At 39.5% G+C, this 5,463-nt stretch overlaps 1 pseudogene; it reads right to left on the reverse strand.

The window, feature by feature from the left end:
* Window positions 1-3,052: 3,052 nt before the first annotated feature.
* Window positions 3,053-3,267, reverse strand: LOC112823066 (dolichyl-diphosphooligosaccharide--protein glycosyltransferase subunit TMEM258 pseudogene; annotated as a pseudogene).
* Window positions 3,268-5,463: the final 2,196 nt, after the last annotated feature.

The following is a 5,463-nucleotide window of genomic DNA, read 5'->3' on the forward strand; positions in this document are numbered from 1 at the left end:
CCTCAGCTTCTCCCAAAGAGTTCTGGAACTGTGCCTTCAAACATGCATCTCTAAAATATCCTCTGCACTGTCATAATCTCCTGGCTCTTTATCTAGTTGGTCAAGATGAATTCAACTCTGTGATGTTCTGCCATAACAAACATCTTCCCAATCAGGCTTAAAAACTTGGAAAGGCTGGCTGAGAAGCTTTCTCAGGGCAGAGGATATTTCCTTTTTTCCTTTCTGTTTTCTCTCCATCAAATACTTGATGAATTAACAGCTGGCCTTTGAGCTTGTTAAGTAAAGGGTGTGAGGATCCTGGCGAAGCTTTCTGCTGTTGTTAGGTACAAAACCTCTGTTCAGGGAAATGGAGAAGGAAGGAGAGCATGTGAAAACATGAGCCCACACTTGATGTTAGCTGCACACTCACCTCTCAGCCTCCTGCAAGGAAGGAAGCAGGAAACGTCCTCCTTCGATGGAAATGAGAAGCCTTCACTACCTGAGCTAGCACTTTTACGTCCCACAAGGGTACAGGTGGTCTCTTATTTGCCTTGTCACTAGGAAGTATATGCTCACTAAGGAAGGAGTCTTACGTTGTAGGAATACACGAAACATTTGTTAGATAAGTTGATTTGTTGACCATGAAGATAGGAGTGCAAAGAGTACTGCATGATTAACACTGGTTAGAAATGTGGAAGGCTTTTCTACCTAAGTCTTAGCATAAGGAGAATTTCAGAGCTGGAAGGTCCTTAAGATCACCTGGTCCCAGATGTGTGGTAGATCTGAGGAAGCCCAGGTTCAGGAGTAAGCTCTCCAAGGTCCTGTAGTGGGAAAACTGGGAATTCTTTCCCTTTACCAATGCTGTCTATACTCCCTGGATTTTCTTCCTCTCCTGATTCTGCACTTTATCCCCCTAAGAACACAACATTGTCACACGCTGAGACCCAGCTTCTGTTTAGAATATATGGTTACATTGTTCTAGCGATTTTTGAGAAAGGAAGGAAAGGAAAGGTGTGAAATTTGAGTAGGAGACACATACTTGTAACAGCATTAAGTTAACAATATTACACAATATGAAGCTTTCCAAGTTCCTACCTTCCACGTACAATCAATCATCTTTACTTCTGTGCTGTTACTGGGCAGAACTTCCAACTCTGTGCTCACTGATTTTTTTTTTAGTATAGATTTTATTTATTTATTTTTGCGAGAGAGAGCACACAAGTGCATGAGTGGGGGGCGGGTAGGGGCGGAGGGAGAAGCAGACTTCCCGCTGAGCAGGGAGCCTGATGCAGGACTCGATCCCAGGGTCCTGGGATCATGACCTGAGTTGAGGGCAGATGCTTAACTGACTGAGCGACCCAGGTGCTCTCCACTGTTTGATTTTATTTATTTATTTAAAAAAAAATTTTTTTTTAAGATTTTATTTATTTGAGAGAGAGAATATGAGAGAGAGAGCACATGAGAGGGGGGAGGGTCAGAGGGAGAAGCAGACTCCCCGCCGAGCAGGGACCCTGATGTGGGACTTGATCCAGGGACTCCAGGATCATGACCTGAGCCGAAGGCAGTCGCTTAACCGACTGAGCCACCCAGGCGCCCTCTCCACTGTTTGATTTTAAAATGAGACATGTAGAAGGCATACCTATAGGGCAAGAAACAGAGTATTTGGAACAAACAGAATATTTGGAGTATTTATTTGGAATCCAGAAAACTCAAAATATTCATTCATTCATTCATTCATTCATTCATTCCACAAATATGCCAGGGAGTGGAAACATGAAATGAAAAAATGACACATTTTCTTGATGAAAGCACAGTAGGTAAACACTTGATTACAATATAGATAATAATGGCCATGATGGAGGTACGGATACCAACATAGCATTGTGGGATTTCATGGGGGGCAACAAATTCTGTCTGAAAAAGTCATAAGAAGGTTCAAAAAAAGGTGATGTTAAAACTTTGACATAATTGTATAGAAGATCCAAAAGACTCCACAAAATAACTGTTAGAACTAAGAAGTAAATTTAAAGTTGTAGGGTATAAAGTCAATATGAAAAATGTATTCTTTTTTAATTTTTTTAAAGATTTTATTTATTTATTTGAGAGAGAGCAAGAGAGCACAAGTGAGGGGGAGGGGCAGAGGGACAAGCAGATTCCTGGCTGAGCAGGGAGCCTGATGACGTCAGACTCTATTACAGGACCCTGGGATCTTGCTCTGAGCCTAAGGCAGATGCTTAACAGAATGAGCCACCTAGGTGGCCCTGAAAAATGTATTTCTATATACTGACAACAAAAATAAAACAATAAAATTAAATTATACTCTTTATGCTAAGAACTAAAACAGCTTTGCAGAGAGACATTAATGAGGACATAGATGAGTGGAAAGATAACCATAATTTTGATTGGAAGGTTCAATTTTATTAAAAAAGATATCAATTATCTCCAAATTGATTTTATTTAAGATTTTATTTATTTATTTGACAGAGAGAGAGAGAGCATAAGCAGGCAGAGAGGAAGGCACAGGGAGAGGGAGAAACAGACTCCCCGTTGAGCAGGGAGCCTGACATGGGGCTCCATCCCAGGATCCTGGGGTCATGACTTGAGCTGAAGGCAGCCGCTTAACCCACTGAACCACCCAGGTGCCCCAATTATCTCCAGATTGATTTATCGATTCAGTGCAATACTAATCAAAATCCACCAGGATCTTCAATTTCATTATTTTTTATTGTTAGTTTTTATTTTTTGATAGTCACACATCTGCCTTTATTGTGAGCAGCAGGTGGGACACCTCCAATAATAGTTAAAAAATTAATTTAAGGCATGCCTGGGTGGCTCGGTTTGTTAAGTGTCTGCCTTCAACTCAGGTCATGATTTCAGAGTCTTTAGATTGAGTCCCACATCAAGCTCCTTGCTCAGCAGGGAGTCTGCTTCTCCCTCTCCTTCTGCCCCTCCCCCCGTTCATGCTATCTTTCTCTCTCTGTCTCTCTCTCAAATAAATAAATAAAATCTTTAAAAAAATTAATTTAAAAAGGCAGGGATTCAGTGAAGCCATCCATTTGGAACCACTGGGGCCTCATATATAAATGCCAATCCAGAGCAACAGATAGAGGACTCCAAAGCCAATGTAGAGCAAGGTAACCAAGATCAAGGGGTCTTTGTAGATATCCCAAGTGTACCTGGTGGAGGTACCTCATAAACGAAGAACCATGGCCAACAGCCCCATGGTCAGATGTGGAAGACAGCTGGCTTTCCTGGGCCAGTGTATCTGCTCATAGCCTCAAGTTCCATTTTCTGGGGCACAGAGTAATACTCCACTCTGCCATCAGAATAACACGTTGGCAGGAGCTTCTTTTAATTTTATTTATTTCTTTTAGAATTGATAAGATGATTGTAAAAATGTTTATGAAAATGCAAATGATCTATAATAGTCATAATAATCTTGAAAAAAAGAACAAAAAATGTAAAGCTATAGTAATTAAGACAGTATGGCACGGGTATAAATAGAACAAATAGATCAATGGAAAAGAATAAAAACTTCTAAAATCTGCTCATCAAATGACACTGCTAAGAACATGTAAAGAGAAACCACAATCTGAGAAAAATGTGTGCAGGGAAAATATTTGCAGGACTTTATTTAGAATATGTAATCTTGTAGGTCAACAATATGAAGAATGACCCAACTGAAAAATGGGCAAAAGACTCAAACAAATATGTCACAAAAAAAGATATACACATAGCCAGCAGTCTCAGGAAAAGGTGCCAAATATCACTAGTTATCAGGGAAATGCAAATAAAAACCACAATGAAGTACATCTTACACTCATTAAGAGTGAAAATACCAAATGTTGACAAGGATGTAGCAACCAGACCTCTCAAACATTGCTGGAGGGGGTGTAAGATGGTGTGCTACTTGACAGTTCTTTACAAGGTTAAACATACATATAGCTGATGACCCAGCCATTCCTAAGAACTATGAAGACCTATGACCACAAAAAGACTTGTAGAAAAAATGTTCATAGAAACTTCATTCATAATAGCTTCAAACTAGAAACAACCCAGTGGCGATCATCAAGAACAGGAACAAACAAATAGTTGTTTACTCATACAGTGGAATATTAGACAGTAGTGCAAAGTGATAAACACAACATGGGTGAATCTCATTAATACTATCCTGAGCTAAAGAAGTCAGATAAAAAAAATAGTGCATATTGTCTGATTTCATTTATGGAAAGTTCAAGAAGAGATAACAAACTAATCAAAAGAGATTGCAATCAGAGTAGTGGTTGTAGAGGGAACGTTCTGCATTGATGAGAAATGATCCACGTCTTGATTTGGATGTTGGTTACACAGTGTGTATATTTGCAAAACTCATCAAACTGTATAGTTAAATCTGTTCATTTTATTGTATGTAAAATAAAAGTAAATTGGATTCTTGAGATGAGTAGAGATTTTCATATTCAGAAGAGGGGAAGAGAATTCTAGGTGGAAGGGACTATTATTGAACAAAGATGATAAATGTGATTGACACTTTTTTTTCTGGTCATGATGAGCACTTTTGTGTCGTTATATCACATGACTTATAGAACCGAAAAGAAAGGGGAAAAAAGAGGGCAAAGTAGTAGTGTGGGGCAAGATCATGAAGGACAATTTAGCAGGCTAGGAAGTGGATACTTCTTCACTAACAAGCAGAAGAGTAATATGATCGTAAATACTGGAAGGTTTGTGGGGTAGGGCGAATGGCCTGAAGCAGGGGTTGGCAAGCTTTTCCAAAGAAGACCAGACAATAAATATTTTAGACTTTGGGGGTCAAGTACTCTCTCTCGTACCTACTCCATTCTGCATGGTAGTGTGAAAGTGGCCATAGGCAATGCGTAAAGGGATGAGCGCCTGGCTGTTCTGGTACAACTTTGTTTATGGACACTGAAATTTTGATTTCATAGAATTTTCATGCATCACAAAATATTACTCTATTTTTTTTCCACCATAAGAAAATGTAAGGACCTTTTTTAGCCTGTGGGTTATCATTGTCATTGTCATCATATTAGAAAATGGTGCTTCGAGAACTCACCACAAACCAGAAGCTAGCTGCCCAAACACCCCAGGTAGTGATAATGCCCACGATCTCCATTTCATAAATGAGGTACTGATGCCCAGAGAGGTGAAGGAATGGCCCCAGCACAGTGTTGGTGACAGAGCTGAACATAGACCTACACACCTATTTACAGTTAGTGCTCCTGTCCAGTGGGACATCAGGCGTCCTATAATGCTGATGAAAGGCACAAACTGATCAGGAATATGTTTAATGTCATGGATCTGTATGTACCTAGTCACATAAATTTGGAAATAAAAAGCTAAAATAACTAAGAATATGAAGAAAATGGACAAAATCCTAATTATTGTGAGAGACCAACATATTTCTTTTTCTTTCTTTTCTTTCTTTCTTTCACTAAGACCCCGCAAAGATCGGAAGAGCGGGGTCTTAGT

The sequence above is a fragment of the Callorhinus ursinus genome, unplaced genomic scaffold (assembly GCF_003265705.2).
Source record: "Callorhinus ursinus isolate GAN/ISIS: 27379988/994484 unplaced genomic scaffold, GSC_fseal_2.0 scaffold5, whole genome shotgun sequence".
NCBI lineage: Eukaryota > Metazoa > Chordata > Mammalia > Carnivora > Otariidae > Callorhinus > Callorhinus ursinus.